We start from the raw sequence: 27,849 nt of genomic DNA, 5'->3' as shown, positions 1-27,849 counted from the left end.
CACCAGACCTAAACTCTGCCCATCCGTGAACCATAAACAACTTTCAACACCTGTACACTCCACCCATCCCTCAACCATAAAACCCTCTCAATACGCCTACAGTCGGCTGATCTGTAAACCTTAAAAATGCCTTATCAGATTTAAACTCCACCCAATCTCAATTGCTAAAAAATCCTCACCAACCCTTGATGCCACTCATCGCTGAACTTTAAAAACCCTTTTGTACCCCTGAACTCCACTGATACTTGACCTCTGTATACCTCTCCTCACTCTTAAACATCACTAATCTCCAAACCCAAAAAACCCTCAGTACCCCTAAACTCGTTCCAAATTCAATGTAATTTTGGAATTTACCTTAAAATGGCCTTTTCTTTAGAAAAGGTTCATTTGATTATTTTCTTTTACATTTCCTAAAATATGTATTACCCTACAATTGGTTTTCCATGATTTTGCTTCCATCAATGTAGTTTCCCAGTTTTTGCTTTTCCATTAATTCTGTGGACCATGCAAAGTGCTTTAAACATTGCCCGTCTAGCCAGGGACCACAGCCTAACCCTGTTGATGATTTGAACCACAAAACAATACACTAAAACTACAGAAACATGCATTAATTAAACACATACACAAATGATAACATATTTTGTTTAACTTGCAAACAAATATAAATTAAAGAAAAATAATAATTTTAATAGGAAGGTTTGAGGGGAGTGTGACTTGGACTCACTAAAGTTGGCTGCTCAGATGCTGCATGGGAACCACAGTCACCAATTATGCTGCTGTAACATCTGTTCAGGGGGGCAACTCTTCTCCCTCATCTACCAGACAATGTACAGAATAGTGCTGCTCTCCTCCAACATCTAAATGTGCCCGCATTCCTTTATTTAAAACTGTTGGCATTGCTCTGAGATCCATGGCCGCTATTTGAAATGTTTCATTGTGTTGGCTGAGGAAATTACTGTGCATATGATATAGTCCTTTCACACCAGCAATAATTCAACAAAAGAAGGCTTTTCCTTTCATGAACTTTGTATCATCATTTGTTAATCCTCATTGTACTGCATCTCAGGGCAGCTTTAAGTAATTTCAAACTACAACAGGTTTTTCACCCTCCCTTTTCTATTAACCACCAGATAAACAAGGGCAGTGCATTGGCAAACATGTTGAAATAATTAATACTCTTTCTACTTGGTGTCAAAGAGGCAGTCAGTTATATTGCAGTGACCATTTTAACCCACTTGTCTTTTCATTAACTCATTATTCTAATATCACTCACAGAAACCTTCTCTCTGCCTCCCTTGCGCAGACACCATGCATTCACCATAGCCCCAACGGAAACCACTCCTTCCGCAACCTTGCAGCAAAGTCCTGGAACACCCTCCCTCTCTACCTCTGTACTTCACCCTCAATGACAAATTTCAGGAAGCGACTCATGACCTGGAATTGTGACTGGGATCAACAACCCTCACAGGTGACAAGCCACACTCTACAAGTACTGATTAACTGATTGATTGGTAACTCATATACTGATATTTATTTTGAGAGACCTTAATTCAAATTGGTATATGAGCAGATTAAAGAAGACACTGTCTACCAGCAAGGTGAAAAGTATCACTATCAAAGTTTCAGGCCTGTCATCTGGGGAACATTTAGTGGATGGTTCTCTAACCTCTGTTGGTATTGCACATTCTGTCAAACTTTTGTCTACAAATTTGGCAGTTGCCTCATAGAAATCACAATCACCATCCTCTACCAATAAGATGCTCAAGCAAGACCCTCTTCCTGAAAAACATCCTCTCCTATTTCCTTGTAGAGTTTACTAGAGGGAATCAGAGTCCTATGGTCATTTATTAAGGAAACAAACAGGTGGAACCAACATCTGGACGATAACAGGTCAATTATGGAAATAAGAATGCCCTCAATAGAGCACTGTGTCAGTGATATCTAAGATTAAATAAATAAAATTGCTGCTTTGGAAAAAGACATCCTTCTGTTGAAAAAACAATCAGAAGCTCCAGAAAGCAGAAAAAAGGGGTGTTAACTTACGCATATGTAGTCTCCTTGAGGGTAATGAGGGAGAGGATCATGTGACTTACCTTCATCAACAAACGTAAACATCCAATGTGGCATAAACTAGGTCCACTGCACCAACTGCCAAATCACAAGGCATGATTATTTCCTTTCTGGACTTCACAGACCTTTGGAAGGTCTTTAATGCAGCTACATTCAAAAACCAAGTTATGTGGTAGGGCCAGAAGATTTTCATCTAACAGCATGCTTCTACCACTACAGCTAATAGACGAAAATAATTTTTCAACCTTTGACCTGCACTTTGATATTTAGGAGCTAGCTATGGCCTATTTCATTCTTGTATCTTTAAAGTCACCTTCCATACTACTTTGTTTGAGGATCTATCTGAACTCAGGAAAATGGCCAAATAGCAGGTGCAACGGATACATCAGGTCCCTCATCATGCTAAAACTTCCTGCAACATTTTAATAAGTTTTAAACTTTTAAACTTTTATAGTTTCTTTGAAAGGATGTTTCCCACCGGTTGTTGTTTTGTTGTTCACCCTTTTTCTCCTTTTTTCCCCCCACATGCAATCACAAACCCTTACACCTTTTATTTTTAATTCTTCTTTTGTCACGTTCCTGTGTGGTACATTGTTCCTTGTTTGTTGTGCCATCTCCATCTGTGTCTCACCATCCCATTTTCCTACTTGTCGCACATTAAGGTATTTGTTCTCAGTCATCTTTTCTTCTTTTCTTTCTCTTCTCTTTTTCCACCCCTTTCTCTTACCTATTTTACTCATTTCCCTACTACACTCCAGATATATATATGTATTTGTTGTTTGCAACATTCAGGATTATTTATTGGAATGTAAAAAGGTTTTTCTAATCTTATCAAAAGGCAGAACATTTTACTTATTTTGGCCACCTATGATTCAGATTTAGTCCTCCTTCAGGAAACTCACCTCACTGATTTGGAGACTTCATAGCTCAAAAGCAGTTGGGAAGGTTCAGTTTTTGTGTCACTAGGGACTGATAAGAAAAGTCAAGCTATTATCTTATGTCACAAAAAATTGAAATGTACAACTGTTGTTCAAGAAATATATACTGAAGGTTGATGGCTGATTAATAAATTGCTTTACATTGACATTCTTTTAACTGTTTTTATAGGTTTATATTCCCACCCAATAAGACTACTCTTTCTGGCCCAATATATCTAAGAAATTTCTTAACATAGAAATTCTGTTTTATTCTAGGAGGAGATTGTAAATCAAATTATGGATTCTTTAACAGACTGTCAATCTCCAGTTAGATTTATACCCTAAGAAACCCATAAGCAATTAGACTTCACTATGTCCCAAAAACACCTGGTAGATTCAAGGAGACTCTTTAACCCTTCTAATAAGGAGTTCTCTTTTTACTCCTTTCCACATGGATCCCTCTATGGACTTGATCATATCTTTGTTAGCAAACCACTGTCCCAGAATCTTAGTAATTCCACTATTGAGCCTATTGTAATCTCTGATCATGCTGCTGTTATTACAGATTTAGATCGAACCCCAACACATCCCAAATCTAGCAGATGAAGGTTCATTAATTTCTCTTTTCCTTGATCAAGCTTTTTTCACCTCTTTCGGTTCTTTTGCTGAAGAGTTTTTTGCACTCATACAGACTATGATGCATCTCCCTAATTATTATTAGACACTTTTAAGGCTGCTGTTCATATGATTAATTTTGTCTCTAGAAAAAAGGGACAATTTGCCAAACAACACAAATCATTACTCCCTACTATAAAAGCCTAGATCATCAATTTTATTCCTCGGCCTCTGGAACTAATTTAGACGAACTTATTCAGGCTAAATTTAATTAAAAAAATAACTACAGATAATGTTTCACCCATTTTTACTCTGTAGTAATGCTCACTACTATGGACTGTGTAATGAAATGGGAACGCTGCTGGCTAGCTATTTGAAGGTCCGAGAAACAATGTATCAATGTTCAATCAATTGAGTTATCCAATGGAAAGCGGATGTTTAAAGATCAAGATATTTTGGAGGAGTTTAAGAAGTTCTAAAAAACTATATATATTCTGGAATCTCCTGCAAACCCTGCTCTTATTGATACATATTTGAAAGACACCATTCCTCCCATTCAAGAAAATCTTACTTTTTCCTCCCTTTAGAATGAAATATCACTCTCAGGAATTTCCAAAGCTCTCCGAGCTGTTAAAAAAGACAAGACTCCAGGACCTGATGGTTTCACAGTGGAGCTTTGACTACACTTTTCTAATATACTGCTCCCTAAACATTTTACACATTTTTCATTTTTTCTATAATATGAGTACAACTGGAGGTACTTTTCATGAAGCAATCATTTGTCTCATTAATAGGGATGTTTGCAATCCTATGCAGAGCAAAGATTATCCACCTATCTGTCTTCTAATTGTAGACTATACCATTTTTGCTAAATTATTAGCTCTGCGACTCAAACCCCTTTTACCATAATTGATTGATAGTTAAGGAACAATCTGGATTTTTTAAAGGTAGGCTGAGATCTGGCAATTTTAGATTATTCTGTAGCGTATTAAACAGAGTGTCTTCTTCATCCTTCCTTAACTGCAGTTGCTATAGACGCAGAAAAGGCATTTTTTAGGATCGACTGTACCTTTTTACTTAACTCTTTCACTTAGCATGGCTTCAGTCCCAATATTACCTTTCTTATTTCTCTTCTCTCTACCTCTCCAAGAGGTTCTGTCCTCGTTAATGAATGTGTTTCCCAATATTTTCAATTACAACAACGAGTTTGACAAGGATGCCTTTATCTCCCCTCTTATTTGTTTTAGCTCTCGAAACCTACCTCTCCTGAATTCTCAAGCAAACTCTCATAACAGGTTTCAAATATGGGGATAAACACTTGAAACTCTCTTTTTTCTTTCTAATCCTAACCTTACTATTCCGGCCTCCTTTCATGAAATTTCTAACTTTTCTTTATTATCAGGTTACAAGATAATTCAGACAAAACTGCCCCTTACCAAATATTGTCCTAAACATTCTTTTGATTCTACTTGTTTTCATTGGAAGAATACTAAAATTATATATTTGGTTCACTAACTCTATTAAACAATAAGCTTGAATGAAGCACTTAGTCGAATAAACTCGTATCTTCTTGGACACCATTGTTCTTATCTTGGTGAGGTAATCTTGACTCCATCAAAATGAAGATTACACCTTTTCTTGCTTTATACATTTTGTCTATCATCCCAGTATATATACCTCCCTCATACTTTACAAGACTAGACTCTATTCCCTTAAAATTTCTATAAAAAATCCAGAATTTCCTTGTTGCAATTTAAGAAAACTTTTACAGAGGGTGGTACTAATTTTCAAAGTTATCACAAAGCTTTCTGCTGAGATAAGCTTCTAAATGGCTCCTAACATTACCTTCCTCATTGACAGCCAGATGTACTTAGCTTTGGGTTTGTGATTTCCCAAATGCAGAGTTTTGTGAATTGCTATTAAGAAGTTGTAAGCAGCTATGTTCAACAGTGTGTTTAACACTATTTGTGATTCCCAAATGCATCACAAGATACCTTCCTCAATATTATTCATGAGGCAGGTCAGAATTTGTGTCCCATTTAGGAGTGGGCACAATTACAGACATGGTGGCCTGCTGGGGTCAGCTGACCACCATGTCTGTGATTGCTTTTCAAATAAAGCAATCTTTTTTTTCTTGGAATGCAGCCCATTTTCCTTAAAGGAAATGAGGATGCATTACAAAAATAAAACTGAAAAATTTTCTATTCATTTTTAAGAGCAGGCAGTGGTCTATAGGGTCACTGCCTGCTCTCAACAAGTGTTATCACCCACATTCAGAAAGGGGACTGGGTTCCCTTGGGGGCACCTTCCTGTTTGTGAGTGGGTTATAACTTCTTCTACGGAGTCTGTAAAATGTGAATGCTTTGCAACTGCATTCCGGTCACAAAACATTAATGGAATAGGACACCCTTTACATGCCCCCTTCTAATAGTGACTTGTTAACCCTATGTTGCGAGTCGGTAATAGGTTAATGACTTGCAAACTGGGGTTGGTGCTTGCCAAAATGCATTTGACCTCTCGGAAGCCACCAAATGTGCTGTTTGTGACTAGTAAAATTATTCGTACATCTGGCCCTTACTTCCTTGTAGGCCGACACTGAATACTCCCTACTTGCTCCTTTCTCTCCTACAGATGCTCTCTCCTTACCAAAAACACCACTTATTCACTGCTATTTAAACAGACTTGTTATCAAACTCAATCTCTATCTCAAAACTATTTTTATAGTCTCCCTTATAGTTTAGTTATCTTATTACTATAAATAATAAATCCCTGTACTGGAGGTCTTGGAGGCAAAAAGGTATAATATGGGTTAAACACATATTCAATGATTTCACTCCATGCTCCTTTCTGCAATTCCAAGAGTCATTTAATTGTCTGCATTCATTCATGTATGAATTTTCTCTTCTCATAAATATATTTTGGAAATTCTTCATTCACTGCCGCTACACGCACCCAATTGTGGTTTCAAACCATTGACAAATTTTGGTCATCATTTTTTTGGCTATGATATTAATATGAGTGGAGTGCCTTATGAATATTGAATAAACAATATTGATCGGAGAGAATATCGAGGATAGTATGTTGAAAATCAAATATTGACAGGTAAGTAAGTCCACATGTATGTATCTATGTGGTACTTATAACTTCAAGGTACATGGATGTGGAGTTAGAAATACCAAATCTATATTTCTCTATATTCACTTATATTTCTATATTTTCTCTCTCAATATTTTGTCCTGGGCATGATTATGCCACAATATTGCTGGCGTTGACATTCAGTAGTACAATGATTGTGGGGCTATATTAATGACTTTGATAGTCTGACATACAAACAATGCTTAAACTGTTAAAATTGGCATCATTATAGCAAGGGAAAAATATCTATGCAGCAGTGATGGCATCCAGTTACATGTGAAGTTTTCACCTAACAGTATTTGATTACATTATCAGTATTGTGTTGTATCAGGCCAGTCCTATTAGAGCCCTTCATACAAAAAATGTGGATTTTCTTTTAAGCACTCCTGATCATGTATTATTGCTGGCGTGTCCGCAGAGGTCTTCTTTCCACCTCAGATTCAGAAACCACAGCAGCGCAGGTGAGACACCATCACAAAGCTCACCCATTGAGGTCGACCAGATCTTTGGACTTGGTGACAGAGGCAGTAATCAGAAATCATTCAATCACAAATCAATGACATTATACCATAAACAATATTAAACGCCATAACAACTTGAACACTAAATCAAACTTAACACAAGTTTCAAAGCTTTGTTACAATCTCAAAACCAAAGTTACATAAATGGTGTGCAACACTAAATTATAAACATACATGAAAACCACAGGTTGACAAAATGTCTGAAAAGATTCAACCGGCTAAACATTAATACTCATAAACACTCCAGAAGAATAATGTAGGTTAGTAACAACAAAATATGAACATTATTATCAGATTTCAAAGTAGATGATTGTGGCATCAATAAATCAGCAAACACAGTTTTCACAAATAATTTCAGAGCTGGACCATTCCTAAAACTAACCAGAATTGGGGCTTGCATGTGTGGGAACGGTCTAACACATGCGGGCAAAAGCCAAAATAAAAGAAGACAAAAATAATTTGGAAAGCATCCAACTAAATAACTCACTACAAAAATATGGTGGTGTAAGTCACTGAGCTAAAAAGGGAAATAAGAAACCACATTTAGTTATGCCTCTCATCATGGGACACCAGACTGCATTGATTCATCAAGACAGAATGGTCACTATCTTATGGCGTCGGTTGACTGCAGCATCAGAACAGTGCAGTAAAGGAGCTGCACACTACAGAATAGGGCAGTTAAAACTATGATGGGGAATCTCACCAGGGGACTTAGTGATGAGAATGGGAGAGCAGACTCAACACATAAGTGGACAGAGTTCTGAATAGCTTCAAGACAAGAGTGAACTAACTCTATGTTTCCAAGTTCTTCAATAAGTAAAACAACCAAAATCCATTTGGTTGGTCCTTCAGGTGGGCACATTATAGCCATCAGTTTCAGCATTCAATCATTGCATATGGCACCACCAAGTTTGCAACTTTTTGAATTTTCTTGAGCAAAGGTCCATTGATCCCTACTATGACTTCATATGGTTCTGCCAAAATATTACATTTTCTAATAATTTTAAACATACAGTTCCTTTCACACGATCCACAATAAAGTAAGCTAATATTCTTTCACATGAGTTCAGTGACTTCATGCTCCATTCGACAGCTAGTACAAATATTGTTACATTAACTGAATTTGAAACACGCTCTTCTACTGTAATACAATAAAAAATTCAACATTACATTTGCTGCCTGGGAAACAATTCAGGTCAGAGGGCGGCAGAAAACATGAGTAAAATTGTGCATGACTGCTTCCAAAATAAACCTTCCAGGCCTAGTCATGTTAAGAAAGCCTGATGCACGTTAATACAAATACTACATTAAGTAATTCTTCGTGGACCTTAATAATCAAATGACATAAGCAAAGCAAATTATTTTATTTCAAACATTATTCATGTTGTCAGAACAGTTCTAAACATGTAATTATTTTACTTTTTTAATTCAACATAAGTGTGTTTAATTCAAATTCACTTAATACTCATAGTACATTTTATTTCTAATTTTTCTGTATAAAAATAATATTCTCATGATAATATTCATTAATAATTCACACAGGTATGAACTCAAAATGTTTCATATTAAATGTGATATCAAAATATGGTTAGCAGGCACAAATGTCAACCCAATTTTAACTGTGGACGTTTTCTTTCATACAATATTTTCTCTGTAAGGCCTTAAAACTACAGATTTATTAGCTGCCTTATGCTATGTCTATGCCACTATTTAATTAATAAATGTTGCTCCCTCCCAGTCCCTCCTCTGACAGCAATGCCATCACAATTACAATGAGACAAGTCAAAACCTTGTAGTTTGATAACACATTGGTCCAGGTTTGCGATAATTGCCAAATACCTAGTTTTCACCTTCTCTAATTCCATTTCTTCCCTTGTTTGTTTATTATTTGCTCTTTGTTTTCTCCAGAAAATGTAAGCTTTGTAAAGTTCAAGTGCACAAATTATGCACAGTGTCACAATCAATAAAGGTTTCAGGATAATTTTCACAAAACAATTTCCCAAGTTACCAAACTTAGGGCCAGATGTAGCAAAGGATTTGCGCGTCGCAAACTGCGAAAATCGCCGTTTGCGAGGTGCAAATGCCTCTTTGCCATGCAGAAATGCATATTGCGAGTCGGGACCGACTCGCAATATGCATTTCAGAATCGCAAATAGGAAGGGGTGTTCCCTTCCTATTTGCGATTCGGAGTGGTATGCAATACCATTTGTGACCGCATATGCGGTCGCAAATGGTGTCGCAGTTACCATCCACTTCAAGTGGATGGTAACCCACTCGCAAATTGGAAGGGGTCCCCATGGGACCCCTTCCAGTTTGTGAATGGACCCAAAACAATTTTTTCAGGGCAGGTAGTGGTCCAAGGGACCACTGCCTGCCCTGAAAAAATACCGAAACTAAAGGTTTCGTTTTTTTTTTAAGTGCAGCTCGTTTTCCTTTAAGGAAAACGGGCTAAACTTAAAAAAAAAAAACTGCTTTATTTACAAGCAGTCACGAACATGGAGGTCTGCTGACTACAGCAGGCCTCCATGTTTGCGAGTGCCTAGACTCGCTATTGGGCCGCAATTTGCGACCCACCTCATTAATATTAATGAGTTGTGTCATTGCGACCCCATAGCGAGTCGCAGACGGTGTCTGAGACACCGTTCTGCATTGCAAATTGCGACTTGCAATTTGCGAGTCGGAAGGACTCGCAAATTGCAAGTCGCAATTTGCAATTTTCCTGCATCTGGCCCTAAGATCCTACCTTAGAGAGTCCTTCACCTACTGTTTCCCAAGCATTTTTCTCTTTTAGGTGACTTCATTCATTTTTCAAGTTTGTCAGATTAGATAAGTATGTCCTTATCTTTTTGCTGTTATTAGGAATGCACGTACAACAGTGTTGTGATCTCAAAACTCTGCAGACTCTGTCCTCTTTCGCTAAAAGAATGCCTAATTCAAAGCGGTTCTGAAAAATCACAGACCTTGACGCAACCATTTCTGTGTCCATTAGAGCATTGCACCTGAAAAATCCTTTGACATCTTATCTGCAATTGTTGATTGCTTCCTTATCTTAATGTCATTTAAGATCACTCCACTGATAGAATAATAGCTCCAAAAATAGCTCCTGTAATAACTGAACCAGGTGCTCTTCTTCAAAATCTCATTTTAGGTCTGTTAATGTCTTCTGGATTGTCAATGTTGTCCACTTGGTAAATTTTTGGGAAAACCACTCCCAAATAGCCAGTCCCATGCCTACCTTTTGGCAATTTATGATAAGCTTTCTTACCACGGATGTAATAGACACCAGCTACAGTGAAGTCTTGTCTATTTAGCATAAAATCCCATACACTCGCAAACAAAAACCCATGTCTATATTTATTCATACCTACAGACCTATGGTCAGCTTTTGATTGTGAACGATGTATACAAAGCTTCCCTACATTTTGCCTATCTAAAGCTACGCATCATTGTATATCTGGTGTGTGATGAAATGATGCCTTTCTCAAAACTATTCCCTTATCTATTGTTTCTTTCATTGCTTTTCTTCTGTCATCTACCTGATTAATGAATTCCTTTTCTAACTGTGTGAGAATGCAAGTTATCCAGGTATGCATATGCTGTGTAAAAAGTCAGTGGAGGCTCAAATAAACCTCCTACTATTTCTATGTTCCTAGTTTTTGCAATGCTACTTAAATACCGGTTAATGGGAACAAAAGAGAAGACTAAATCAAAGTTGGTGTAAAAATATTGCACTCGTGGGTATACAAACCTATGACTAACAGACTGCACCTAATCCCATAAATTACTGGTAAGCTGTGATTAGAGATTCCTCTTGTAGTGACGAAGGAATTTGTGTACACACATAACAATCACGCATATTCACTGTGTCCACATTCTCATACAACAAACTATAATAGAAATTGGAAATTAAATCAATAAAACGTATCCTACTTAGATGTTGTCATTCTCTGCACTGGAGTTGCTGGGCTTTGAAAATCTCCTTTCATTGAAACACTCAATCCTGCAATCATACACACTATAATCAAACCAATACACACATATTTAAATCTACTGTGTTGCCCTGATCAGGATTCATGGCTTCTAAAGAATCAGAACGAAAATAAAATAAAAATAAAAGAATAAAAAGGCGAAGGGAGCAAAAATGAAAACACAAATTCCTTTTCAAAGTCTCTTTGCACTATTTACAGCAGTTCTCAATCATTAAGAAACTTCTTGAGCTCAGCAAAGAGATCTCAAAATCAGTTCAAATGTTCATTTCAATTCTATTGATCATCTATTGTAATTTCCAGACTGTAATGTGTTTGTTGATCAATTGGCAAGGTTATTTCAAGCCTCAGTTCAAATGCAATTTCAAGTTCCTGAATATTTAGCTGAATTTTCACAGTCAAAACAAAAGGCCATAAACTAGTTCTCCCATTCATTTGTGACAACGTAGATCCATTCAGGTGAAGAGTATCTGCGACTTGGCACTCTTTTCCTTTTTGATTTCCTTACAGCACCACCTTCACCTTCACTCTGATTTGAGTCTTCCACTGCTTCTGCTATTGATGGGAGTTTATCAGCAACCTGTTCATTTGTAGCTGCAGGCCATTGTCTCCTTTCACAATTCTATTTTTGGCTGTAACTGCTTTCACAGTGTTTGCTGCACTGGCAGGAATCAGTTGATTTTGACTTTGCTCTCCTGTACTTTTTGTCTGTTTGTAGGCTGCTTACATTTTTGGCTTTGCCTTTATCTGTGTCTTTGTCTGGACCTTCATTTGCATGTAGACCCCTTGTGCCTGTATGTTTTCTGCTTCAGCCACTGGTTCCATCCTCACAGCTTGGTCAAGCCAAACATCTTCTTCATCAACATTTGCTCTTGCAGAACCAGACTGTGCTTTCAAGAGGAGACGGAACTGTGTGCATGTGGCTTGTGTGTATCTATTTTGGAAGACCAGCACACTTCACAGCTATCGTAATCACCAGGATGATTGATATGGACCTTTCCACCTTGGCTCCAGGCAAGTCTTCTGCACTACACTACGACCCAGTCACCAGCTTTCAAGCTGTGACACAGTTCTTGGGCCTTTTGAACTGTTGCTGCTTCAATCTGATGAGGCAAAGAGCGAACCACATCAGCTAGACCTTTTTAATAATCCACCACTAAGTCATCTATTTTGTTCACAAGTGCATTTGCAGATACTACTGGTAGTCTCATTGCATGACCCATCGGTATGTCATCAGGAGACAGACCTTTTTTCCTGTCAGGGGTGCTATGCATTCTCATCAGGACAAGTGGCAATGTATCAGGCCAGGTCAACGCTGTTGAGGCACAAACCTTTACCAATCAAGCTTTCAGTGTTCCACTTGTTTGCTCTACCAATCCAGATGCCTCTGGTCAGTAACTGATGTTCATTTTTTGCTCAATGTTCAGTGCTGCACACAAAAACTTTGTGATCTCATTGTCAAAATGAGTTCCTCAATCTAATTCCAGAGATGTCGGAAATCCATACCTTGGGCAGAGCAGCAGCTCAGCTACAGTGTGGATATCATTCCTACGTATTGGATAAGCCTTGATCCACTTGGAAAAGATACACAAAATAATCAACTCATACTTTAATCCATTGCAGGCATCTCAATGAAGTCAAGTTGAATTCTGTCGAATGGACCTCCTGATCTGCCTTTTTAGCTCAAATCAACCACCTTACATTTCCGTACATTCATTTGTTGACATGTAACGCATCTGTGACAAACCGCTTCTACAACCAATCTAAATATGGGATTAAACCATGTCTGTTTGAATGTGTGAATCATTGCATTTCTGCCGCGATGAACCTGACCATGATAATATCTTGCCATAGAGTTCAGCAAACAGTCTGGTAACACAACTGTCACTTCATTTGAAATCCAGACATCATCTTCCTCCCTTTGCACGCAACCTGCTTTTATTCAACATCTGTGTTCTTCCTCTGTTGCTTCTTCCTGTAATCTCTTAATTTGATCCCTGGTATCAACCACTGACAGCAAGAAATTTTGATTTGTGTCATTGGTGACACATTTATTACTCCACTCTTCATAGAAGGTGATGCAATGGAGGGCACAATATCTGGCAATTTGTTAAGCATAGACATTGCCCAATGATACATAGTCATTTGATCTCTGGTGGGCCACACACTTGACAATGGCAATGTTCCCAGGGAACTGTAGAGCATTTAACAAGTTATTAATTATTTTCCCATTTGGAATGGGTGATCAAGACGAGGTCATGAAAGATTCCTGGTGCCATAACTGCCTAAAGTCATGGACAACACCAAATCCGTACTGACTATCTGTAAATATTGTCACTTTGAGCTGCTCAGATATGCAGCATGATCTGGTAAGAGCAACCAATTTGGCTACTTGGGCAGAAACGACTCCTTGAAACCATGGAGCTTCGACTACTCCTGAAAGTATGCAAACTGCATAAGCTGCTCTCAGAGTACCTTCACTGTCTCTCAAACAGGAGCCATCAACAAAGACCACTTGGTCGCCCTCCTCTAAAGGAGTATCCTGATATCAGGTCTGAGTTTGGTGCACAGTTCAGTAACATCGAGGCAGTCATGTTCCATTTCATTAACATCAACTGTATCATCATCATTTACAGGCATTAATGTGGCGAGGTTCAAACTCAAACACCTCTTAATCATAACATTGAGTGATTCAAGAATTATCAATTCTTAATGGGTAGGTCAGGCACTGGCCAAATATTGGGTTTTCAATCTGGTCAAGAGAATCTTGATTGAGTGAGGGAAATAGACAGTTAAAGGATGTCCGTCACAACGCCTTTACATTCACTGATACCTACACCAGCACTGGCTACAGCTTTCAGACAGCCAGGCAAAGCATCCGCTACAGGATCCAATGTGTCAGAAAAATATTCCGCTGACCTGTTTCTTTCTCCATGTGTCTGTGTCAAACAGTAAGACCACAACCATCACGTTCATGACAAAACAGTGCAAAACCTTTTGTGTACTCAGGCATTCCCAAAGCTGCAGCTCTGCACAAACTCGCTCTCAACTTAGTAAAAGCTTTCATGCATTCTTCATCAAAGGGGAATGAATCTGTGACTTCCTTGTGTGTCAACCTCTGCAACGGTTTGAAAATTACTGAAAAATGCAGGAACCATTGGTGACAGTTGCTCACCATTCCCAAAAAAATTCTGACCTCTCTCTGTGTAACTGGGGGACTCATTTGCATGACTGGTGCAACTCTCTGTCTGGACACTTTCCTCACACCTTTCTCAATTTGGTGACCCAAATACTTTACTTTTTTCTGACAATACCGTACTTTAGCAGGGGAAACCTTATGTCCATTTTCACCAAAATGATTCAATAAGGCTAAGGTATCTTGTCTGCATGCTTCATGTGTATTGGACACAACCATCAGGTCATCAATGTACTGCACTGAAGAAGACTTAAATGGCATGTTCAATGACTCTAAGGGGCATATTTATAAACCAATAGTGCCACCTTACACCACATTTGCAGCATTTATTTTGAACCAAATGTGGCATTAAAGTGACATACTACGTGCCATATTCAAAAAGTGGTGTAATGCTTCCATTGTGCCACTTTGTAAACCCTTGCACCACATTATGCCTGTGCCAGGCATAATGTATACCAAGGTGGGACGTTCCTCCATTAGGAGGGGGTGAAAAAATGGAGCAGGAACATCTAAGAGATTTCCTTGCCCCATTTTTTCTACACTTTTAACACCTGATCATAGCAGGCATAAAAAGGGGGCATACCACTTTTTAAAATGGGCCCCTATGTACTCTTCAGGAGTAGAGCCAACATTTTGGTGCTACTCCTGCAGAGTATATCAATAGCGTCAACAAAAATGATGCTATTGTCCCCTACTCTGCACCATGTTGCACTGTATTTTAAATATGGTGCACACATGGTGGCAGTAGTGGGGCACTAAGGGTACAAGAATAGCGGCGCTGCACTGGGTGCAGCACCACTTTCCTTAAATCTGCCCCTAAATATTCTTCTTTAGGATCTGATTAAAATGGACGGAGATTCTGAAAACCCCTGTTGAGTATGCACCATGAATATAAACGGTTGCCAAATCGTAAACAGAAGAGGAGCTGATTATCCTTCTGCAGTGGCACTGAAAAAATGCTTGTAACAAATAAATAACTGAAAACCACTCTGCTTCACATTGAATTTGGAATAAAATCACTGCTGGATTTGGCTTTACAGGAGAACAGAAATCTACAATTTCATTCAATTTTCTCAAATCCTGAACTATGCAATATTTCCCACTTGTCATTCACAAACCCATAATTGGAGAATTACATTGGAGGTTCCTCATTTCTTTTGGAACTCCCTGCTCAATAAAATCTGCAGTTACTGAGATAATAACTTCAAACACTTCAGGGCCCATGTGATACTGTGGCGTTCTGAGGAGAACTGCATTCGGCTTCAAAGTTATTTTCACTGGATCAACACCTCAAATAAGTCCAAAATCTTTTCCAGAAAGATCCCAAACTCTCTGCGTTACTCTGTTCTGAAATTCTTCAGGCAAGTGTTTAACTGTCATGGCAGGAAACAACATAATGAGAGGACATATTTCATCAGTTTGATTGAAAGTTTCATCATCGCTATTAGTTTGAATTTGTATCCCTTCTTGTGTACAAGTAATAGAATGTTTTAACTTGCATAGCAAGTCCCTTCCTAACAAACCCACAAGATTTGAATAACAAACCACAAATAGGTGCTGACCGTCAAAGGTTCTAATTTTTACTGGCATGGGCTTTGTAATGGAGTTTACCAAGTGCTGGTTTGAAACTCCTATAACCTGAACTGTTCTTCCTAAAAGGGGCACATTTGGAACTTCTGTAGATCTAACAGTGGAATGTGTTGCTGTTGTGTCAATCAGGAATGAAACATCATGACCCATAACACTCGCATTCACATAAGGCCCATGCTGATCTATCTCCAATGAGGCAGTCAACACGCATTCTTCCTCTTCTGAAGTCTCATTCATGCATTCTTTCCTCACTTAATCATCACTGAAAACAATCAATGGGTGTTAGAAATGGGGTCTTTGGTTGGCAGTCAGGTTACCCCCTTTCCAAGCAAGGACCCTCACTCTAGTCAGGATAAGTCACACACAATCCAAATTATCCTGTGCCTACCCTCTGGTAGCTTGGCACTGAGTAGTCAGGCTTAACTTAGAAGGCAATGTGTAAAGTATTTGTGCAATAAATCATGCAATAATACAGTATAACACCACACAAATACATCACACAGTGTTTAGAAAAACATAGAATATTTATCTGGATAAATGCAGGTCAAAATGATCAAGATTTGATAAGTACATGTTGAAATATCACTTTAGAGAATGATAAAAAGAGTCTTTAGCCTTTAAAAAGCAACAGGTGTCTCTTGCAAGCACTAAGTACCTGGTTTGTATTCAAATTCTCTTGCAAGGGACCGCAGAGGAGGAGATGCGTGGAAAACGGGGAGGAGTGCAATGGTTTCTCCGGGCGCACACAGATAATGCATCCATGCAGGGACGGCTTTGCGTAGATTTCTGGCATGCTGACTTGGATCCTCTTCGGGTTGCAGGGTATTCGGATGCCCCGGGGACAACGCAGAGAAATCCTGGATGAGCAGGACAAAGTCACAGGAGCTGCATCGATTCGGTGGGTGATGCAGGGAAATTTCTGTTGCACGGCAAGTGCTGTGTCGATTCTTCTTGCAGGAAGTCGGGCTGCGTCGTTCCAGCTTGGCTATGTGTCGATCCAGTGGGTCATGCATCGGAGTTCCGGTTGCAACGCTGGCACTGCGTCGATATCCACTCGGGGAACCGGGCAGCATCATTCCGGTTTGGCTTGCAATGATTTTCTCACAGCGATGCAGTCTGTGTGTCGTTTCTGGCAGGCTGTGCATCAAATTTTCACTGCACAAGGAGTTGTTTGCAGGAGAAAGTATTTTTGTCCCTGAGACTTCAAGGAACAGAAGGCAAGCTCTATCCAAGCCCTTAGATAGCACTCCTCAGCAGAGCCAGAGGGCAGCAAGGCAGCAGAGCAACAGCAGGGCAGCAGTCCTTTGCAGAAAAGCAGTCAGGTGAGTCCTTTGGGCAGCCAGGCAGTTCCTCTTGGCAGGTTGCAAGGACTGGTTCAGAGTTTTTTTACCAGTGGTATCTTGTCCAGAAGTGTCTGAGTTGGAAGGGTCAGAGGCCCTGTTTAAATACCCATATGTGCCTTTGAAGTGGGGGAGACTTCAAACAGTGGCTTAGACGTGCACCAGGTCCCCTTTCCGTTCCATCCTTTCTGTCAGGGTCCCAGTAGGGGGTTCAGCAGTCCATTGTTTGAGGGCAGGCTACTGCCCTTTCAAATGGAAGTGTCAGACCCCCCACCCTCCCAGCCCAGGAAGACCCATTCAGTATGCGGATGTGTGCAGGTTTGATTGAGCATCCTGTGTTTGGGGTTGTCTGAGTGAAATGCACAAGTAACCCAGCCAGACGAGGATTGTAAGGCACAGAAGGACTTAATTGTAGATTAATGCTCACTTTGTAAAAGAGGCATTACTAGAAATGTAATATTAATTCCAACTTCACCAGTCAGCAGGATTTTGTATTCTGCCCATACCAAATATGACTTGGCTACTCCTTCCAGATCAGAATCTACCACTCAACCAGTATATGAGTGTAGCCCTAAGGCTATCCCATAAAAGGAGCAGGCCTCACAGCAGTATAAAATGAATTTAGGAGTTTTACACTGCCAGGACATATACAACAGACATGTCCATGTCCTGCCTTTTACTTACATAGCACCCTGTACTATAGGCTACCTAAGGCCTACCTTAGGGGTGATTTATATGTAGAAAAATTGGAGTTTTAAGGCTTGGCAATTACTTTTAAATGCCAAGCAGAAGTGGCAGTGAAACAGCACACACAGGCCTTGCAGTGGCAGGCCTGAGACAGTAGCTAGGGGCTACTTATGTTGGTGGCACAACCAGTGCTACAGGCCAACTAGTAGTATTTAATTTATAGTCCCTGGGCACATGTAGTGCACTTTGCTAGGGACTTACAAGTAAATTAAATATGCCAGTTGTGTATGAGCCAATGTCACCATGTTTTAAGGGAGAGAGCATATGCACTTTAGCACTGATTAGCAGTGGTAAAGTGCACATATTCCTAAAGCCAGCAAAAATGAAGTCAGAAAAAGAGAAGGAGGAAGGCAAAAAGTTTGGGGATGACCCTGCAGAAAGGCCATTTCCAACAATGGGTATTATGTGATTTAACTGATTTAAATTTGCTTTTTGGTTCACGTTCTGCTGATGAATAATCACCTGTTGCTGTGCCATCGGAGCTTGTGGTATCTGTTGTGGGACATGGATTTTCTGTTGGGGAAATTGTACTTGTTGCTGAGGAACCTGCATTTGGACTGTCCTTGTAGGAACATTCATGCTTGGAATTCAGGCCCCCTCAACAATCTGATTTTTAAATTGTCTGTTGTCAACCATCTGTGCAACACTGCCACTTGCAACAAATTATTTACATTACTGTAAGGACACTCCTGCTTCCAATTTCCAATGCTGATGCACACATGACAATGCAGCATTTTGTTTATGTTCTGAACATCAGCCACATTGGCTTTTGGATCCACTCGAACTCCATGACCTCTAACTCTAAACTGAGGCACCATATTGCTCTGTTGCATTCCTCCTGCGTTCACCATATTCTGTGATTTGCAATTTCTGCATACATGCTGCTTGGGCGGACTTAATCTACATCACCCTTACATTTTCCTTCAACCTTTTCTTGTTCCTATCAATCTCATCAGTACAGTATTTTGCATATTGCAGCACTTCATTAATTGGCTTTCATTGCCGCAAATCAAATGACTCTGAATCATATTACTAATTTCAGGCTTTAATCCTTGAACAAATCTAAACACAAAATGAATTATGTCTCTCAGCTCAATCATTTCTCTACCACTGTATTGTCTTAAAGCTTTCAGCAGCCTTTCATAGTATGAATGAACAGATGCCTTTGCCTCCTGAGATGTCCTGTAAATTCATTGTCAATCAATATCTTTAGGGGAAACTCTAGTTTTCAATAACTCAATCACCATGTAATAGTTTTTCATTACCTCTTCAAGTGGTGCACCTGTTACTGGATCTCTTGGAGGCCCACACGTTGGCCAATCAACACTCCTCTTACACTCAAACCAAAAAATCTGCTGGAACCACATAAAGTATTTAAATGCACTTTACAAGCTTGACAAACCTCTCTGTTTGCTGCTACCACTCAACTGGTTTCTCCCTCAACTTTGGGTAAACATTTGTAAATTACAGTATGGCACTTCTTCTCTAGGAGACATGAACACAATTCCCTCCAGGAATTTCTCTCATTTGTATCATTTTTACAGCTCTCTCAGCCTGCTGTACATCCTTTGAAGATGTAATCAGCTTCTTCTTCTTCTGATCTCTTTTCTTTGACCATCTGCCTTCCCATATATATAATGCTCCCCATTTTTTATTGATTTGAATCAATTCCTTAATGTGAATTTTCATTGCAGGTTATCTTATATTTGCAATATCTCTTAAGTCAAATTCCAATCTGTAACCCTTCTTGAACTATTTTGATTTATTAATTTCAATTTCATAATTCTAAGCTAAATTAGCTGATTTCCCTATAAGCATATCCAGCACAAAGAGTAACATCTTTGCATCTGAAGCACAATTCATTTTCATTGTAAAAATCCAATCTGTCTAATTCAATGGTTCCCTCAATCATTTAATTTAATTCCATTAATCAATGTATTTGGCATATTTGCTGAAGCTGAGGTTCTGCTCTAATTATCTAAACATTCAGTCAATTGTTGGGCTGTCAAACCTTGTAAACTAATGTTATCACCGTTACTTCGGGGGTACAAACAGTGGAATATTGCATGGGGCTCGCATAACTTGCTCTTGAGCCATCACTGATGTTCCAATTGAGCATTGGGGACATGTCACATCAATCAGTGGACCAATTCCATTATGTGTCTGGTTTGAGCAGAAAGAATTCATAGGGGTCACGGCTGGCACAGTAGTGCTCAGTCTCCCCATTTCTGCATTAGTTCCCAAAGATAAATTCAATCTCAATACTGGACTTTAAATCTTGCGACAACTCTAATTATTACCCTCAGAAACCCAGCAGGACTACTGGACCTATGGTTACGGGGAACTGTTAGGGTTTCTGCACCAGACAAATTTGTCTGACTTTTCAAGAACGTTAATCTTTTACTTTGGACAGTTAATACTGTAACAAAAGCTTGATTTGAATGATTTGGGGCAACATTTTGCAGTGTCATTACTGGGGAATACATAAGCATGGTCTGACAATAGTTTACAATTTATACAGGTGTCTGTACATTGGATGTGGACTCAAACTGAGTCATTCCTGCATTCTGAATTGGCTATGGCATAACTGGAACTGTGACAGTCTAAAATGTGTTAACATTTGGAATTGACAGATAAATCACTGGTACCAGTGCAACATTAGCAGTAGACACATTTGGAACTATGTGAACCTGACTTTGTACAACAGGGGCTGTGGCAACACTCAGGACTACATTCTAGGTTAGTGATTCAACTGCATTATATGGTGGGGGATGATTCTGCAACAACTGAGTTATAAACTCATCATCTGAATCATTCTCAGCATCTGCTATTCTTTTGATTTGATCCAATTTCTGTTCTGTATCTTCCTCAGATTTCGTTTTGGCTTTGGGCTTTACACTTTAATCACTTTCCTGAGTTATTAATGGAAATAACTTCACTGCATGTAATGAATCTGCCCCCCACATTCTCTTCTCTGCATCCCATTTAGGTTCTGCTAGCATATTCTCTGCTTTAATCATTCTCCTTTCACATTTATGAGCCTCTTTCTTGCTTGCAACTAATTCCCAAATAGCAAGTGCTTCAAATTGTGCAGGTCTAGGACGAGGCTTTGATTCATAAATCACCTCAGATCTCCTCAGATTCTCTGAAATTCTCAAATTAAAAGTTTTGTAAGTAGGGAAAGTTAAGGTACCCTCCTTCTTAGTTAATTTGCTCCACTGATTTGCCCAAAGATATGCTGAAACTCCTCTCTCTACCATTACTTTGAATGCTGGTATACCTTCAGGTGGAGTAGGCTCACCCTCCCTAACTAAATAAAGACATCTCCTCTCAGCGCACTCTTTAAAGCTTTGAAAAATGTCATTTTTACACAAAACTAATTCACAAACACAAAATCTATAAAACCAGGAAGCAATTTTTAATCCCACAATCCTATTCATGAGATGTTCACAACCTATAACAGCACAGTCTTGTCCACTAATCTGTGTGCGATGTTTCTCACCAACTGACCCATACCTGCACGAACCAAATTACATCACACTCACTCCATTCAGAAGTTGCAACTCACTTCAGAGCTGTCTCATACTCCTCTAACATAAAACCTAAATGCACAATATTGCGAGCACAAAAAAACAAAACCTGTCTGCTCACTGGGGATAGGACTCAAATACTTCGGAAGCCATACAGAAATTTTGACTGTGGCCTTTCTCACAAACAGCTACTCTTCTGGCTATGGCACTCTCACAAACGCAAGTAAGATTTGACCTGCAAACCTCACTCTGATCAATACGGATCCTCATGTGCACTCAGCATTCACCTGATACCAACAAACAACACATACACTCAAGGGAAATGCTACTGGTGTTTTCGACAGTGGTGAATCGAGCAACACTTTTACCTGCAGACAATAAATTAACCAAGTGTCTCCATACACTTGTACAACACTACTCCAGAGTATTATAACAACCACGTGGGCAATGTTTGAGCACAAAGAGCCACATTCACTTGGAGTACGCCAACTCCCCACTCTCATGCTTGGAGTATCAAACTCCCTACTCAAATACTTTTGCAGTACGCAAACTCCCTACTTCACTCATACATTACACTTTATGGCAATTTAGCCAAAACACGGCAAGCGCAAACCGTACTCTAAACACATACTGTACACTTGTAACACAACACTGATGTTTCATCAACTCTCACACTACACCAAAGAACAACTCACAATGTGGACAAATTCTGAATCTCCTCCTTACAAGACATAGCAATACCTCTGCTACCAAAAATTGCTGGCATGCCCGCAGAGGTCTTCTTCCCACCTTGGGTCCAGAAACCACAGGTGCACGGGTTAGACACCATCACAAAGCTCACCCTTTGAAGTCGACCAGATCTTTGGACTTGGTGACGGGGGCAGTAGTCAGAAATCATTCAATCACAAATCAATGGCATTGTACCATAAACAATATTAAACCCATAACAAATTGAACACTATATCAAACTCCAAACCTAATAAAGTTTCAAAGCTTTAGTACAGTTTCAAAATCAATGTCACATAAATGATGCACAAGACTAAATCATAAACATACCTGAAAATCATAGGCTGACCAAAATGTTTGAGAAGATTCAACCTGCTAAACATCACTACTGTTAAACACTCCAGAAGAATAATGTAGATTAGCAACAACACAATATGAACATTATTAGCAGATTTCAGAGCAGTAAGTTAACAAAACACAGCTTACACAGTTAATTTCAGAGCTGGAACATTGCTAATACTAGCCAGAATTGTGAATTGCATGTGTGGTAATGAGCTAACATATGCAGGCAAAAACAAAAATAAAAGAAGACAAAAATAATTTGGAAAACAACTAATTAAATAACTCATTGCAAAAATATGCTATTGTAAGTCACTAAGTTAAAAATGGAAACAAGAAACCACATTTAGTTATACCTCTCCTCATGGGACAGCAGACAACATTGATTCATCGAGACAGAGTGGTCACCATATTCTGGCATCGGTTGACAGCAGTGAAGAACACGATCTGCATAGGGACAGCTCAGCAGTTCAGAGTTAGTTGGCCTACAACAGAATAGGGCAGATAAAACTATGATGAGGAAACTCATCAGGGGACTTAGAGAAGAGAATGGGATAGCAGACTCGGGACATAAGTGGACAGAGTTCTGGAAAGCTTCAAGACAAACTATTCACTACTTAAAATTACCAAAATCCATTTGATTGGTCTTTCAGGTGGGCACATTGTGGGTGTCAGTTTCAGCATCCAGTCATTGAAGATAGAACCACCAAGTTTGCAACTTTCTGAATTTTCTTCAGCAAAGGTCCATTGTTCCCACTATGACTTCATATGATTCCACCAAAATATTATGAAGGATACAATTTCTTTCAAATGATCCACAAAAAACTAAGCTAATATTCATTCACATGAGTGCAGTGACTTCCTGCTCCATTGGACAGCTAGAACAAATATGGTTACATTCACTGAATTTGAAACATGCTCTTCTCCTGCAATACAATAGAACATTCATTACATTTGCTGCCTAGGGAAAGTTTTCAGGTCAGAGGTGACAGAATAAACGAGAAAAAATGCCCATGACTGCTTACAAAATAAACCTTCCAGGCCTAGTCATGTTAAGAAAGCCTAATGCATGTTAATACAATTAATACATTAATAAAACTGTTTGCACACCATTATAATCAAATCAAATATACAAAGCAAATTATTTTATTTCAAACATTATTCATGTTATGTCAGAACAGTTCTAAACGTGTATTTATTTTTCTTTTTTTAATTCAACTTCAGTGAATTTAATTCAAATTTCCTTAATACTCATAATACAGTTCATTTCTACCTAAAAATAAAAATAATACTCTTTTGTTGATATTCATAAATAATTCACACATTTATGAATGCAAAATGTTTCATATTAAACGTGCTATCAAAATACGATTCGTAGGCACAAATGTCCATCACAATTTAAACTGTGCACATTTTCTCTGTTAGGCCTTAAAACTGAAGATTTATTAGCTACCATATGCTACATGTATGCCACTATCTAATTAATAAATGTTGCTCTCTCTCTCTCTCACTATGGATAAATGGACAAGTTGTTTTTGCAGTTATTGGTATTTATGTGTATGATAATGAATCTCGAAGTCTTCATATTCTTGGTGACATTCTAGTAGACAGGCACCATGACAAGTCTGCTTGTCAGTCTGTATTTTTAGTTTATCTTTATACCATCATATATTTTCTGTTAGGTTTGCTACAGAACCTATCCAACAATCCAATGATCGCTCTAGGTCCAGCTTAGACAGGCCACTAATTAAAATTGTAGCTGCACCAAGATCAGGACCCTTCCCTTCAACCTCCATTCAAACAGAAGCAAGCCATCATCAATCACATGACCGGGCTACTGTGTCATGCAGCCAACTGTTATTATTTCCAGGCACAACTTGTGTGTGCAACTGACGTGCTTTTTTCTGATTAGTCATACTGATTAGAATTAGGGAAAAACAGTTTTTTCCAACAAAAGTGTGTATGCATCTATTTCTGACTAGCTCTGACTGTAGCTTCTGGATCAGAATGAAAGTTAAACAGGGCTTCCTTTCTGATTCTAGCAGAACCTAGACTTCCATATGGTGTTGTTGTTGTTTCTATGTTTTAGTTCGCAAATAAGCAGACAGGGCACTATTGGTGTTCCCTGGGGTGTGCCTATTTTAGGGCCCAGGCAATGATTAGAATATCGAATTTTGACTAAGATGCATCCACCCAAATTAAATGAGGCATGGTTTAATTTATTAATGCGTTACACACCTTATTGTGTCGAACCTGCTGGACTTTGCGTCAAGTATGAAGTCAATGGTTTAGTTACTGGATCGTTAAGATTTCTTTTACAGGTACTTACTTCTGTTGCAGTGCTATTTCTGGAAGTCCCTAATCAAACATAGGCAGCCTAACATTGTGAACCTAGCTTAGGAAAATCAAACATTTCTATTTGTTGATCTAATGGCCCAAGGAAGAAAAACAACACATTAGCCCTCATTACAACCCTGGCGCTTGGTGTTAAAGCGGCGGTAATACGCAAACAGTCCGGCGGAAAAAAAATGGAATCGTGACCATGGTGGAAACCGCCAACATAGACAGCCACTTTAACACTCCGACCGCCACGGCGGGAGAAATAAACATCGCAGTGGTAACTGCCAACAGACAGGCGGAAGACAATGTACCGCCCATCGTATCACAACAGGCCTATCTGCCACCTTTTCCGGGGCGGAACCAAAGCGAACAAAAACAGGGCGGAAACAGTACACAGAAGGGAAAACACTCACTTCTCCACACCCCACGAGGAACCAGGACGCCATGTAGCCCGAATTGCAGATACTGCCGATGCTGATCTTCCTTCTCTTCTATCAGGAGCACCAAAGACGGCGGCGACGACCATGGTGAGCACTGCACCTACAACACAGGGGAGGGGGGAGGGAAAAGAGAGTGACACACACACAAAACAACCCCCACCCCCACCCTCACCCACAACACCATACACACAAATACATGCAGCAACATTACACATACACCCCGCCACCACCTGGAAGAATGCAAGGACAAAAGAAAATGATTTGAACAAATCTAAACCTGTGAAATCTCATTATCAAAGTTCAAAATCCAGTAAATACAATTATGTACACCAACTACACAAGTCCGGATAGTGCACCAATCATTGTCCGTGGACCACTGGGCCTAAAATGCATGGGAGAAGCCCACACTAGATACCTGACTGGAAACGGAGAGAACAGTGGAGGGGCATCAGATCAAAATGAAACAGGCACCTCAGGGGGAGGGGGGGCACCTCAGCCAGATAAACGCACAACGCCACTGGTGCACGAGGGGGCTCCATGCCCACTGCTTTATCCTGGGGAGTGCAAAGTCACAGTCTCTCAAGTCTCTCCAGTGGGTGGTTTGCCCACTGCTTTATCCTGGGGAGTGCAAAGCGCAGTCTCTCAAGTGGATAACAGTCTCCACTGGTTCTGGAGGGGGCCTGGTGCCCAGAGTGGTTCATCCTGCCAAGGACTGAGGTAGTAGATGTATCTCTCCCCTGGTTCTGGAGGGGGCCTGGTACCCAGAATGCTTCATCCTGCCAAGGACTGAGGTAGTGGATGTATCTCTCCAATGGTTCTGGAGGGGGCCTGGTGCCCAGAGTGCTCCACGTGCAGTGTGGCCGGTACAATTCACTCACCTGGGTGTGCGTGGCACGACATTGGCGAGGTACAGGTAGCATGATACGCCATGGAGGCAGCGACATACCCCACACTGCTGTGGCTTCGCATTCCACCTGCAGGCGCCAACAGTGATGACAGTAATGCTTCAAGGAAGCTGCCAAAGGGAACTCACCACCAGCCTCGGACAACTGACAACTGGGGATGGTAGGCATGTCAGCGGTGGTGCCACTGTCAGAGTATGTAACGGGGCCGCCAGTGGTTCTTGTGCGGTGTCTGTGGTGGCGGTGCTGGAGGCGGTGTCTGTGATGGCGGTGGGGTCTGTGGTGGCAGTGCTGGCAGTGGGGTCTGTGGTGGCGGTGCTGGCAGAGGTGTCTGTAGTGGGGGTGCTGGCGGCTGGGTCTGTGGTGGCAGGGCTGGTGGCAGGGCATGTGTCAGCACCTGCTGAGGGAGAAAGCAGGATGCCTCCTGCAGCCTCGGATGGCTGCCCCCTGGGGAAGAGGCTGGGGACTGTCGCAGCAGCTGTAGATGTGCCGGAGGCGGTGCAGGTGGCGGTGCAGGTGGCAGTGTTCGCCGCCGTACAGGTTGGCGTGGACGTGGACAGAAGGTGTGACACTGGTCCCTCAGTCTGTGCCACCATGCCCTCTCCCCACCTGCCCTTCTGTTTTTGTCTTTCCCCACCTTTGATGGTGGCGCAGTTATCTTGCCACTATCCCCTTTCATTTTTGCTGACCCCTTGGTGGCTGGTGGTTTTGGCTTCTCGCTCTGGGATGTGGGCACCTTTTTAACCTTGGCAGGTGGCGGAATGTCCTTGCCCTCGCTACGTGGCACACTGGCAGCCCTGATGGTTGGCGCACTCCATGACCCTGCAGTTGCTGGCACCACTGTGCCTGGGGATGTGGTGGCTGAGGTGCTGGGCTGGGACCTGGAAAGCCTGGCCCTAGGGGAAGGACAGGGGGAGATGTAGGGAAGAGGTCAATGTTAGCCAGGAAAAGTTTTTTAGACACACTGGGATGGGTAGATAGAGGGGGTTTGGGAGTGGAGGAAGAGGTAGTGGTTGTAGGAGGTGTATGTCTGCTGAATTTGGCTAAAGGGGCATGGGCTGGAGGCTGTTGTGAGGTGAATGGCTGTTGGGTGGGTGTGTGCCTGCATTTGTGTACTTTGGGAGGAGGGCTCACAGACACACTGGTAGAGGACACTGGGGATGTGTGAATAGTAGTGGGGGTGGTGATTGCATGTGAGCGGTGTGTGGTGATGAGCGTGCTCGTGATGGAGGTAGTGGCTAAGGATGTAGTGCATGCAGGTGTGAGTGGAGACGAGACTGGGAGGGAGGAGGGAGACGTGGAGGAGGGGGACACAGTGGAGGAAGTAGATGTTGGTATGTGTACATGGGTATGTTGCTTGTGTGAGTGCCTGTGAGATGTGTGGTGCTTATGTTTGCCTGAGCCACACTTGTGTGTTGATGTGTGTGCATGCTGGTCTGATGGTGTGCTTGGGAT

The sequence above is a fragment of the Pleurodeles waltl genome, chromosome 2_1 (assembly GCF_031143425.1).
Source record: "Pleurodeles waltl isolate 20211129_DDA chromosome 2_1, aPleWal1.hap1.20221129, whole genome shotgun sequence".
Classification (NCBI taxonomy): Eukaryota; Metazoa; Chordata; class Amphibia; order Caudata; family Salamandridae; genus Pleurodeles; species Pleurodeles waltl.
The sequence above is the reverse complement of the archived record's forward strand: the minus strand, read 5'-3'. Positions refer to the sequence as shown.